At 40.6% G+C, this 14,475-nt stretch overlaps 1 protein-coding gene across 2 annotated transcripts in view; it reads right to left on the bottom strand.

Annotated features, from left to right (window-relative positions):
• LOC110528891 (protocadherin-15) overlaps window positions 1-14,475 on the bottom strand; it is a 275,550-nt gene that overhangs the window by 237,611 nt on the left and 23,464 nt on the right. The window lies entirely within an intron of this gene.

Here is a 14,475-nt window from a genome sequence, read left to right as displayed (position 1 = left end):
ACTCAAAGTACAATTTCCAACAAAGTATAATTTCCATTTATTTCAAAGTACAATTTAAAAAAAAGTCATTGTTCAATAATAGAGGTACAGTATAATCTAAGAAGTGAACAATAATCTAATCGTAGAGCACTGCACTAATGGCTTACAAAAAAGTAATGAGTGTTCCAAAACTGTGCTGATCCTCTTTGAAGATATATGGCAGCAGGAATATAGCTCTATTGACCATATGGCCTGAAAGACAGAATTAAACATCTTAATTCATCACACCTCCTATATTGTTATTGAACATGGCTTTAACATTCCCTGCCCAAGTGTGAATAAGCATCCACTGTTGTGCCACCTAGCCTGCTCACCACCATTGAAAATCAGTGGACCCCCCTAGCAGCTGCCCACTTCATACTGAACTTTAAGTGTAATAATATAAAACCACAGACCTACTTTCTCCACCTCTGTTCGGCAGCCATCTAGCAACTGGGCACATGATATCTTCGGGGGACTCTTTGGGGCCTTCTCAACTACGTTAACTGCCATTTTATGCAGATTGGTTATCAGTAGCTTGTCCAGGTCCTTCTGCATGAGTGCTATCATCTCTTCCAAAAGCTAGAGAGAGAGAGAAGAGAGAGAGAGAATAAACCATAAATTATGTAAATCCATGATGTCCACACATTCTGTAAATTAATGAATCTATTGTATTTTATTCATGAACTAAATGAGATCAACTAAATAGGTCCTCAAAATACTAGACAAATATGTCAAACTCATCACAAAAACATACAGTAACAGTTGAGACTTTCTAAGAGTTAATTCCATCATATATATTGTAAATACATTCCGTACCTTCATTCTTTTTTTATGTATTGTTTTCATTAACTAAATGAGATAAATGAATAAATAGGTACTTAAACAAAATACCCATTAAATATGCTATTATTTTTTTTACTGGCAGTAAGGGGCACTGTTTGGCAACACTACTAGCTACATTTCTCACTGCCAGCGTGAGGTGCTCATTGGCCCATAATATAGGCATGGCATTGCTGACTAAAAAGTGAGAAGATAATTAAACGGACAACCCACTTATGAATCACGGATTCACATGTGAAACAACAATCACCAAGATCACTATCTATCTAATATTTCATAAAATTGTGTCCCTTCCCCAATATTGTCAGCTTAATATGTTATAGCTAATATCATGCATGATGCTAGCTAATGTAAATAGCTAGTTAGCTACACCGGGCATAAAAGTTTGCTGTACACCACTGTGTTTTACTAACATTAGCAAGTCACTGTTCGTATTTAGCGAGTGATAGGTTTTGGTTCAAACAACTAACACCTCACATGATATTATATAACTGACAAGTTTGTTTTCTAGCTAACTAGGAAAATCCAAGCTAGCTAGCTAACTCATCTGACTAGGCCAGACATACTTTTGTGATCTGACTTGGTGCGAGCATGCCAAGCTTGGTAGATATCTAACTTAGAAAATGTACCTAGCTAGCTAACATCACATGGTACATGGTGCTAAATAGCTAGCGAGCTAGCTGCACCATGTGTGAGAGTTCCCTGTAAACCAAAGTAGCAATACTGTCTAGCTTGTAGACAGCTAACGTTAGTAGATATAACCAAAGATATTGGTAACTAGATAGCTAACTAACGTTAACTAATAACTACAGGTTTAACATTGTGTCTGTGTTATAACTTTATCTACCTTACTGTGCTCTGCCAAGTCAGATCAGTTTGGTAGTAGCTATACTGTTCACTGACAAATTACTGACATTTAGGAATATGGTTTAAAATAAATTATAATAAATTACGCTAGACAAATCTAGCCAACTTTGATACTCACCAAAATGTTCCATCAGATGATGATGTAGCTATGCTGCAAATTACCTCAGAGGATCAGATGAGAGCAGGACATAAACAACGTATCCACCGTTTTTAGTCATGTCGTATAAAAGAAAGACGACAGGTGTTTTGGAGTCAAGCAATGATATGCTACGTTCCATGCATCTACTGTACAGTATATGGCAAGCTTCAGTATACCAGATTTCATTATAGCAACTATTTTCAAACATATCAATGAGTAGCAAGCATTTTTCTATTAGAAGAAAAAAACGTATATTTATGCAGAAGATTGTAATGCATATCAATCAGAGCATGTTGACTGATGAGCAAAGAACATGCTACGAAAGGGACACATCTGCAGGCTTCCATACATTTCAACCTTTTAGAATTCTGAAGAACAGTAGATGTCATGTCAAGAACCCCCACTTAACTCAAAGGCTCTTTATCAGTCAAGAGTTCTACAAGGAACCTTAAGAGCTGATGAAGAACCATCTAAGAACCTTTTTTTCCTTCTTCAGTGTTTTCAAATCCTCGCTGGACACATCTATCACAGTAGACCACCTAGTGTGTTCTTGTCACTCTATGTAGCCTATGTGATTGAATTACACAGTACACAGCACATACATATATTTTCCTATACAGAGGCAAGGTGTCTCAGAGAAGAATAGAAGTGTTTTAGCTTTTATCTGTAAGGGGTATTTTGAGTCAGAACTTCCTCAGTTGATTTATTCTGGGAGAAGGAGATACGTTGCAAAATGTGATATTAAAACATAAGGTGGCAGGGCAAGCAGTCACAGATATCCCCCGGACCATATCAAAGGCCTGTTTAACACAATCAGCGTCTCTGTCAGTCATCTTAGCACATATGCTGACAGAATCATTATTTGTGACACAAGAACACATACATACCACCAAGACAAACAGACATTTAAATGTTTTACATTTTTGTAATTTAGCAGATGCTCTTATCCAGGGAGACTTACATCCAGACAGACACACAAGCACGCACACAAATCATAGATATAACTAGCGGATTACACAAGGGGATAATGGAGAACAACCCCAGCTGTTGTATCTCTTCTTCAACTGCGACAATGAATTTTTTTTACGTATTCTCTCTCTCTACCTCTCTCTATTTCCGCCTCTTGATATCTCTCGCTCTCATCCCAGTGGTGTTCCCTTTGAAGCCAGGTTCATTTCCCATGTACATCTATCTGTCTTAACAGGGCTGATCAGTACACGTTTGAAGCCAGTCTTCAGGGCCCATAAACTCTGGAGAGAGGGGAGGGCCATCTTTCAGGATTCGCCCCAGATGACTTCCTGTCTGAGCCTAAACTGTCTGTCATAACATCCCTGTCCTCATGGGGAGAAAGAAATCCATGTGACTCTAGGAGAAGAGAATAAGGGGAGCACAAACTTGGTGGCATAGTGAGTCAACTGAATGTTTTCCTGGCATACAAGGTAAACAAAGCCATGAGCATGTTTTCTAGCCACAACCCAGGCTTTACTGTGACTCTAAAGGGACATGTTGATAGTATTGGAGGAAGATGGTGGTGAAATCAGAAAATTGTTAGTTGAAGTCATGTCTCCGTTCCTTCTTTTGTTAATCACAATTGCTCCAACTACCCCAATGGGATTTTGGACTACTGACAGTGGTGTAAAGTACTTAAGTAAAAATACTTTAAAGTACTACCTAATTAAGTCGTTTTTTGGGGTATCTGTACTTAACTTTACTATTTATATTTTTTGACAACTTTTACTACATTCCTAAAGAAAATAATGTACTTTTTACTCCATACATTTTTCCAGACACGCAAAAGTACTAGTTACATTTTTAATGGTCATCTCTACTGTCTCTGATCTGGCGGACTCACTAAACACAAATGCTTTATTTGTAAATGATGTCTGGGTGTTGGAGTGTGCCGCTGGCTAGCCATAAACAATTTACAACAAAAAAATTGTGCTGTCTGATTTGCTAAATATAAGCAATTTGAAAATGTACTTTTGATACATAAGTATATTTTTGCATTTAGATTTACTTTAGATACTTAAGTGTATTTCAACCAAAATACTTTTAGGCTTTTACTTAATTAGAATTTTCTTGTGTGTCTTTCACTTCTACTTGAGCCATTTTCTTAAGGTATTTTTACTTTTACTCAAGTATGACAATTGGGTACTTTTTCCACCACTGACTACTGAATGTGTAAAGTTTAACTATGTCCTTTACTTTGGATGATACTTTTTATATGACAACATCTGGATTCTGTAACTACAACATGATTCTCAACCTCTAAACTCTGCTGCGAGTCTGTATCAAAGTCAGTATCTCTTGTAGGACATGTATGTGGCTGGAATAACATAGTGAGTGAAGCAGTGAGATCAAAGAGATTATGCCGAGGGGGGGGGGGGAAGCAATCACGGTTATGGATCACATGGAGACTGACAAGGCTGGGCTTTATCCAGCGAGGGTACAGTAGGAGCCCTACTCCATCTGAAATAAAAACACGAACAGCTTCTCAGCTCCTTCGCCTCTCTTTCATCAGACTTTCTTCTTCCCCAACTAGCTCTTTTCTGCTTCTGAGTGTCGGAAGTGTCTTGATAAAAGGGAATCATATCTTTCCATTACACATGAAAGGAGTGAAGAGCTGATCTAACACTCATGGTACCTGTATAATCTCTTTTAACATCCCATCTGCTGGCAGCCACTTCAAGCTTGTCTTCATCCTCGTCAATAACGAGGATGACTTTTGATATCAATCACGCTCGGCAACTAAAGATTCACATGCAGGACATGGCATTTGAAGAGGTTTTTCCATGTTCTGATGATTCTACAGTACAAAGGTTGAGCATATACTGGATGTATATAAGTAGGGGTCAACAAAGTTGAAAAGACATTGGCATTACAACCTAACTTCAGTTGAACATTTTGCCTGTTGGTCAGGGCCATACAACAGATTTCCGAGGTTTCCTGTAGAAGGCTATATTCTAGTCTACAGAGTTGTGGACTCGTGTCACAAATTTGATGACTTGATAGAAAATAAAATAACTTGAGACTTGACTTGGACTTGGAGCCTCAAGATTCTGGACTCGACTTTAACTTGAGACTGATGACTTGAAATGATCTGGCCAGGTTTTGTAATGTTTTGTCACTCGTTTTGTGGCACAGAGTCTACATGGATTAATCAAAACGCAGCCAGAGATAGTAGCCGCAGCATCTCCCTTGCAAAAAAACTTCAACAGATTGGCTAGTGAAATGCACACTCTGCACACTGATTGGACCAGCAAACTGTCAATCAACACAGGTTGGGTGAGCTAGAGAACAAACAGCTGATTTCCTGTTCGGGTGCAGCACAAACATCAAATTGAAAAGAGAGAGGATTGCCATAATAAATAAATATGCAGCTCCAAAAATCGTTTGGTGATCAATAATATTAACTTAACAATTACTACCATACTGTAGGTCTACTGGTCTTTTGGTATGTAACAGTTGGTTGATATTGATATTTTACTTAAGAAGCTTGTGATTGGAATTTGTGGTTAAATTCAAATATTACTGTGGCGAAGACGCACCGTAGGCACTGCTCTTCACTTGTACTCTCCAACCTCCCGCCAGTGGAGGGCTTTTTTTCTCCCGCTGAAATGTTTGCTCTTGCTTTCACACGTTGAAATGCATAGACCTTATGTGGTAATTCTATATTCCATCTACTGTTGATTGTAACACGTAGACATTTCTATTTCATGTTTGATAGGCCTACTACAATACATTTTAATTTTGTAGCCAACTATTTCTTACCCTGCTCTGAGTTGGCGCGATGTTTATAGTGCACATGAACATTCGCAAAACTCGTGAGGAAGAAGTTCTGTTTATTTAATTCAACGTATAGATTCCTTTGGTCACGATTCCCCGGTTATTTTGGTAGTTCTGTCTATCTGTGTCCTATGTCTCTGTCATTTTTGTTGTGCGAAATAGGAGAAAAAGAACTAGAAATAGGCTACGTGGTCTGTGCTCCTTGGAGTCCTTGGATATCATTAATAATCATTAAGTTTGATTAAGATGGATGTACCAATGTAACAATGGATGTGGAAATTGCCTGTTACATTGTAGAACCAGTTTATTGGTTGTAATTGCCAATTGAGTAATTGTGTGGTCCTGGGGGCCAAATGCTTATTATGCAGGTCTACCTGTTTGAGCTCCTGTTAGACAGGTTCAATTTGGTTTCTCAGATAGGACAGGTTAAGAATGATACAGAGGCTATTTATTTTGGGTTATTGCCCGTGTATATTTGGTCAGTCTACTTGTATATTTTGTATGATATGGCGCTTTCACCAATGGATCACCAAGACCTGTAAATAAATCTACACTCTGAGCACGTCAACCTGCCTTCTGCTGATTTCATGCGCTTACCACTGCTACAAGATCCATATTTTACAATTACATAGGCTAATAATTGCAGACAAAATAACGCAAAGGGCTGTCCTATAGCCTCGATAAATAGACAACGATTTGTGTTTGAACAAGTCGTTGCATGTACAGTATAGATTTATAGACTTGAGACTTTACTTGCTCTTAGAATGCACAACTTGGAGTTGACTCGAGTCTTGACCCGTTCTACTTGGGACTCAGATCATGTGACTTGAGACTTCCTTGTGACTCGAATAATAGTGACTTGGTCCCACCTCTGCTAGTCTATAAGAAATAAGCTGCAGTAAATTTGAATATACACTCAAAACAGTTGTTGCTGTGTCCATGTGTATCCTGAGTCATATAGTCATATAAGCTATGCTTCAGAAATGCCTGTCCAAAGTCTGGCTCTCTCTCTGTTCAAGTAGCTGACGAGACAAGAAAGAAAATAATCTGTATTGTCTTGTCACAATCACTGAGTAGATGTTCTGAGCATCTACTGGAACAGAGCCAGAAAAAACAACATCCACCCCTGCAGAAAGAAACCATCAAGCCATCAATCTACGCCTCGACTTATCAAGCAGTCAATTACGGCATCTAGTGTGTGTGTTTGTGTATGTGTGTGTTTGGTGGAAGTGTTTGTGGGAGCGCATGTGTTTGTTTGTGTGCGTTTGTTTGTGTGTGCGTGTGTGCGTGTTTTAATCATCTAAGGATGTTCCAGTTAATGGGCCAGTGTAGGTCCCAATGCAGGCCTCCAATGTTGCACATTGCACTACTTGGCTGAGACATCAAGCCTCATTGATGTAATCCCATTTGTATAAAATGGCCTGGCCTGGCATGTCTGGGACTGTCCCTAAATAGGATCACTGGGCTAGATACTAAAACCTCTGAGAACGAAACATGGTAGGAGATTAAAACCATTGTTAATGACCCTTCAAAACATTTACCAGTAGTAGCTTAACAGTCCATGTTTGAGCACAGTACAGAGTTTCCATGTGTTACCTTGAGTTTGATATACAATCTTTACCAGGATCGTTCTTTAGAAAGTTTGCCTCCAACATCTGAAACTCCTCCCCTTGGAGACAGATATTGAGAATTGCAAAATCATCCGTTTAAAATTAGACACAATTAGAGCCCAACTCCTCCCCAAAGCATTGTGAGTGATATACTGTACAGTACTGTGTGTCACCTGACTGATCAAGTGAATTAATGACATACAAAACATAATCAATCATGCATGCAGATATGCAATTCATACAACTTGTACAACACACATGGTACCATAAATCAGTCTATACACTTAGAAAAAAGGTGCTGTCTAGAACATAAAATGGTTCTTCGGCTGTCCCCATAGGAGAACCCTTTGAAGAACCCCTTCTGGTTCCAGGTAGAAGAACCCTTTTGGTTACAAGTAAAACCGTTTTGGGTTCCATGTACAGTGCATTTGGAAAGTATTCAGAACACTTGACATTTTCCACATTTTGTTATGTTACAACCTTATTATAAAATGGATTTAAAAAGTAATAATTCTCACCAATCTACACACAATACCCCATAATGACAAAGCAAAAACAGATTTTTAGATTTCTTTTGCAAATGTATTAAAAATATAAAACTGAAACATCAAATTTACATAAGTATTCAGACCCTTTACTCAGTACTTTGTTGAAGCACCTCTGGCATGGGTAAATCCTCAAGTCTTATTGGGTATGACGCTACAAGCTTGGCATACTTGTATTTGGGAAGTTTCCCCCATTCTTCTCTGTAAATCCTCTCAAGCTCTGTCAGGTTGGATGGGGATCGTCACTGCACAGCTATTTTCAGGTCTCACCAGAGATGTTCGATCGGGTTCAAGTCTGGGCTCTGGCTGGGGCACTCAAGGACATTCAGAGACTTGTCTCGAAGCCACTCCTGCGTTGTCTTGGCTGTGTGCATAGGGTCATTGTCCTGTTGGAAGGTGAACCTTCGCCCCAGTCTGAGGTCCTGAGGTGCTCTAGAGCAGGTTTTCATCAAGGATCTCTCTGTACTTTGCTCCCCACAGCATGATGCTGCCGCCACCATGCTTCACCGTAAGGATGGTGCTAGGTTTCCTCCAGACATGATGCTTGGCATTCAGGCCAAAGAGTTCAATCTTGGTTTCATCAGAACAGAGAATCTTGTTTCTCATGGTCTGAGAGTCCTTTGGGGGACTTTTGGCAAACTCCAAGCAGGCTGTCATGTGCGGCTTCCGTCTGGCCACTCTACCATAAAGGCCTAATTGGTGAAGTGATGCAGAGATAGTTGTCCTTCTGGTAGTTTCTCCATCTTCACAGATGAACTCTGGAGCTCTGTCAGAGTGACCATCGGGTTCTGGGTCACCTCCCTGACCAAGGCCCTTCTCCCCTGATTGCTCAGTTTGGCCAGGCGGCCAGCTCTAGGAAGAGTTCTGACGGTTCCAAACTTCTTCCATTTAAGAATGATGGACGACTCTGTGTTCTTGGGGACCTTCAATGATGCAGATTTTTTTTGGTACCTTTCCCAAGATCTGTGCCTCGACACAATCCTGTCTCAAAGCTCTACAGACATTTCCTTCGACCACATGGTTTGGTTTTTGCTCTGACATGCACTGTCAACTGTGGGACCTTATATAGACAGGTATGTGCCTTTCCAAATCATGTTAAGTTGTAGAAACATCCCAAGGATGATCAATGGAAACAGGATGCACCTGAGCTCAATTTCAAGTCGCATTTCAAAGGGTCTGAATACTTATGCAAATACTGTATTTATGTTTTTAGATTTTTAATACATTTGCTGAAATTTCGAAAAAACTTTTCTCTTTGTCATTATGGGGTATTGTGTGTAGATTGATGAGGACAACAAATAATTTATTACATTTTAGAATAAGGCTGTAATGTAACATAATGTGGAAAAAGTCAAGGGTTCTGAATACTTTCCGATTGCACTGTAGAAGCCTTTCCACAGAGGCTTCTACCTTGAATCAAAAAGGGTTATCCTATGGGGACAGTTGAATAAACCTTTTGGAATCCTTCTTTCTAAGAGTGTAAGCAGCACTTTTTACCATAAAAACGCCGTAAACAAAGAGACCATCAGGAGTATGTGTTGATCAGCATGTGTACAGACCCTTCACTATAGTCTGATTACAACAATGACGGCTGTCGATGGTTTTACTTGTTACATCTTAATTCAAAAACATAACTTTGTTCCTGCACTGAGAAAATGCAGAATTTCATTGTGTTTTGTTCTAGTTGTCTAATCAATTATAATACTACAATAATTATGTAAAAGGTGTGATAATTCGACTGACAGCTCTAAGTGTTTAATTGACAGGGCAGAGGCATTACAAAGAACCTTTTTAGCCTGAGGGCCAGGTCCTGTAAAAGCCAGGTCAAAGACATCCCAGACTGAACCTTCACCTGGTGACAGCCTTCCATGGAAACACCCTCTCCTCACAACAGCCCTTCTGCTACCGTAACCAAATCCCCTCAGCACACACCCGCTCCAGCAGCTAGCGGTCCAGTAACCCAAACTGGACGTCCCTCAACGTGACGTTAAGTGAGCCGGCCTTGCATGATATTGCACGCTGTCCACAAACGACTACTGTTACTGTCTCTGTTACCACGTCACCTGGAATAAAGAAGAGAGCTGGAGCTGGAACAGAAGAGCTGGAGAGTAAGCTAATGTCTCTGTGAGGTCCCTGCCAGAAAAAAGTAGGAGATATTCATTACACACTGTGAGATGTAATCAGTCCTAGCTAGGGGCCCTCCCGCTTCATAATGACTGGGGTGATTAGCGCAGGCAAAGGGACTGGGGCTCCGTGCCTCATGGTTTGCCTCAGCTAGCAGCCGGCCAGAGATAGAAGCACTCACTAAACACACCTGCAGCTGCAACAAGCTTATCTTCTTGCACCTTTCTATTACCTGTTGGCCTGTCTCTGTTAGCTTTTTGCTAGTCACCTGTATTATTAATTAACTCATTAATCAATTAATTCTTTGTGTTGGAGTAAAGCAGCACTAAAGCTGTGTAAACAAACAATGCGTACAGGACACTGGCAAAAAACTAGATGTTTTAGAGCTACTGTCAATGTATTTGTTTAACTTAATTACAAACTCAGCAAAAAAAGAAATGTCCTCTCACTGTCAACTGCGTTTACTTTCAGCAAAAACTTAACATGTGTAAATATTTGTATGAACAAAACAAGATTCAACAACTGAGACATAAACTGAACAAGTTCCACGGACATGTCACTAACAGAAATGGAACAAAGGGGGGGGTCAAAATCCAAAGTAACACTCAGTATCTGGTGTGGCCACCAGCTGCATTAAGGACTACAGTGCTTCTCCTCCTCATGGACTGCACCAGATTTGCCAGTTCTTGCTGTGATATGTTACCCCACCCTTCCACCAAGGCACCTGCAAGTTTCAAGACATTTCTGGGGTGAATGGCCCTAGCCCTCACCCTTCGATCAAACAGGTCCCAGACGTGTTCAATGGGATTGAGTTCCGGGCTCTTCGCTGGCCATGGTAGAACACTAACATTCCTGTCTTGCAGGAAATCATGCACAGAACGAGCAGTATGGCTGGTGGCATTGTCATGCTGGAGGGTCATGTCAGGATGAGCCTGCTGGAAGGGTACCACATGAGGGAGGAGGATGTCTTCCCTGTAATGCACAGTGTTGAGATTGCCTGCAGTGACAACAAGCTCAGTCCGATGATGCTGTGACACACCGCCCCAGACCATGATGGACCCTCCACCTCCAAATCGATCCCGCTCCAGAGTACAGGCCTCGGTGTAGCGCTCATTCCTTGACGATAAACGAGAATCTGACCATCACCCCTGGTGAAACAAAACCACGACTTGTCAGTGAAGAGCACTTTTTGTCAGTCCTGTGTGGTCCAGCGACGGTGGGTTTGTGCCCATAGGCGATGTTGTTGCCGGTGATGTCTGGTGAGGACCTGCCTTACAACAGACCTATTAAGCCCTCAGTCCAGCCTCTCTCAGTCTATTGCGGACAGTCTGAGCACTGATGGAGGGATCATGCGTTCCTGGTGTAACTCGGGCAGTTGTTGTTGCCATTCTGTACCTGTCCCGCAGGTGTGATGTTCGGATGTACCAATCTTGTGCAGGTATTGTTACACGTGGTCTGCCACTGCGAGGATGATCAGCTGTCCATCCCGTCTCGCTGTAGCGCTGTCTTAGGCAATTTATTGCCCTGGCCACATCTGCAGTCCTCATGCCTCCTTGCAGGATGCCTAAGGCACTTTCACACAGATAAGCAGGGACCCTGAGCATCTTTCTTTTTGTGTTTTTCCTGAGTCAGTAGAAAGGCCTCTTTAGTGTCCTAAATTTTCATTACTGTGATCTTAATTGCTTACCGTCTGTAAGCTGTTAGTGTCTTAAAGACCGTTCCACAGGTGCATGTGCATTAATTGTTTATGGTTCAATTGAACAAGCATGGGAAACAGTGTTTAAACCCTTTACAATGAAGAACTGTGAAGTTATTTTGGGATTTTTACAAATTATCTTTGAAAGACAGGGTCTTGAAAAAAATATGTTTATTTTTTTCTGAGTTTAGTAGTTTAATTGCAGTTATTATAACCATGCCTTTAAGTTCATGTGGCAGCAATATTCAGCCTTCTGGCCTGGGAAGTGTTAACATCAGACAGTCTTTCCTGGGTAGTTCTGCTGCAGCATAGTGACCCTAACGCTTCGAACACATCGACAGCATCATTGCATTTGGTACACAAGAATTACATTAATTTCCAATGAAACGCTGTGTTTTCCTTGCAGCATTGCGTTGCAGAGGCAGTTGCGTTGCGTTCGATGTGGTGCATACGTATCCAACGTATGCGTCAAGCTGTATGCGTAGACGGCTTGACAGAAATGGTAGCAGAAGGTGAATGTTACATACATATCCAGATGATGCTGCATTCTATTTTGTGCAAGGACGCTGTCGGTGTGTTCGAAGCGTAATAGGGGATGGAATAAACACCATTACATGCTTTTGCAGTCCTCCTGAAAGCAAATAAAACTTTAATATGTTTATTATAATGGAGAAATAGATAGAACAAGATACAGCCGCTGTGCTTGTTGGTGTTATGTTTTCATTTTACAGTAAATGCAGAATAGACATAATCAGAGTGTGTGAGAGAGAGGGAAAGATAAAGAGAGAGAGAGTGAAGTGTGTGTGTGTGTGTGTGTGTGTGTGTGTGTGTGTGTGTGTGTGTGTGTGTGTGTGTGTGTGTGTGTGTGTGTGTGTGTGTGTGTGTGTGTGTGCATGCCTCATGCTTCTCTATCATGGCTTTCAAGTGCTATTTCCAATACTAGCTAGTTCTAGCACTAGTGTCATAGTTTATAATCAATTCTATAAATATGAGTGGGAGAGGTGTTTTTCTCCATACTCTGAGACACCATCCTGGGATACTAAAGTAAAAAGCAAAAATAAATAGATATTAGTGCAATATTCTACAGTAAAGCTAGACCCCGCATGGAAAGTCAATAGAGCCCCGCGGCCCACTAAACCTTCCATATCTCTCCAAAAACAGTTATGATGTCTCCAGTGGTGTAGTGGTGCCTGGAGAAGTAGATATACTCCGATTTTGCCAGACATTTCCCAAACGGCACACCCAGCGAAGGAAAGGTGCCCTGTGTGAATTTGTTTTAATGAGAAACATTCTGAATGACCAAAAATTATAAATCCCATATTGGTATTTTCACAGTCAGACCAACCCAAGCTGTACTGTGCAAGTAGGCCTTCTGTTGAAGCAGATAAATGAGCTTTTCAACTGAGACAGAAATTCAAATTATTCAAATTTTACCAAAATGTTCAGGTTTTCACTCTCAAAGTCACACTTTTTTAATAGAAAAACAACAACATTGGATATTCTAAGTCCACACCAATGCTTATATCAGATCATCAGACCATTTGTGAGGTCTTTGAAAAATCTAAGAATGTAGATTGTTGAGTGTAGTTACCCTTCAATTCAAGTGCTCAGCACATAGCACTGTGAGCAGTGTTTCTAGCATATGAGATGAAGTGTGCCACTGGATTGACGCAAATAATCATGGTATTCTGCCAGGCTACTTTGTTGCTAGTTAACATTTAATGATAAGATAAGTTTATCATTAGCATCTATATTTTTCCTGTTCCGTAATTGTTTAAAACCCGGTGGTTTTACTTCATATTAAGAGGTATGTCTTACCTTGCTTCAAAGTAGCCTATAGTCAAAATCCCACCACGTGGAGCCAATTATTTTTTAAAGACTTCCTCATATTCGTTCTCCTGTTCAATTGGTTTTCTTTCAACTTTATTTCATTGTCTAGCAGCCAAAGGCATTATCCTAGTCATATTAGCAACCCATGATAGTTGTTGCATCTTTAGATATCCCCTCTTTTTAAATGTCCATCTCTGTCCATGAAACTACTCGCAGGAGCGGTGCGCATTTTAGAACAATATTTTCATGCAATTTGCATTTTAGAACATCCACATGTAGGCCTACTAACATGTACACATTGCTGTGACTAAAATTTGAATAAATAATATACTGAACAAAAATATAAATGACATGCAACAATTTCAAAGATTTTACTGAGTTACAGTTCATATAAGGAAATCAGTCAATTTAAGTAAATAAATTAGGCCCTAATGTATGTCTTTCACATGACTGGGACTGCAGAAATGCATCTGTTAATCACAGATACCTAAAAGGTAGGGATGTGGATCAGAAAACCAGTCAATATCTGGTGGGACCATCATTTGCCTTATGCAGCGCGACACATCTCCTTCACAGAGAGTTGATCAGGCTGTTGATTGTGGCCTGTGGAATGTTGCCTCACTCCTCTTCAATTACAGCGCAAAGTTGCTGGATAGTGTGAGGAATTGGAATACTCTGTCATACATGAGTATGCAGGCCATGGAAGAACTGGGACATTTTCAGCTTCCAGGAATTACAGGAAGCAGATCCTTGCAACATGGGGCTGTGCATTATTATGCTGAAACATGAGGTAATGAAGGTGGATGAATGGCACGAGAATGAGCCTCTGGATGCCATCACGGTACCTCTGTGGAATCAAATTGCCATCAATAATTTGCAATTATGTTCGTTGTCCGTAGCTTATGGCTGCCCATACCATAACCCCACCGCCACCATGGGACACTGTTCACAACGTTGACATCAGCAAACCGCTCGACCATAAGATGCCATACACATGGTCTGCAGTTGTGAGGTCAG

Source organism: Oncorhynchus mykiss, chromosome 1 (assembly GCF_057628025.1).
Source record: "Oncorhynchus mykiss isolate SJ-2025 chromosome 1, ASM5762802v1, whole genome shotgun sequence".
Lineage (NCBI taxonomy): Eukaryota > Metazoa > Chordata > Actinopteri > Salmoniformes > Salmonidae > Oncorhynchus > Oncorhynchus mykiss.
This window is presented reverse-complemented; position numbering and strand designations above follow the sequence as displayed.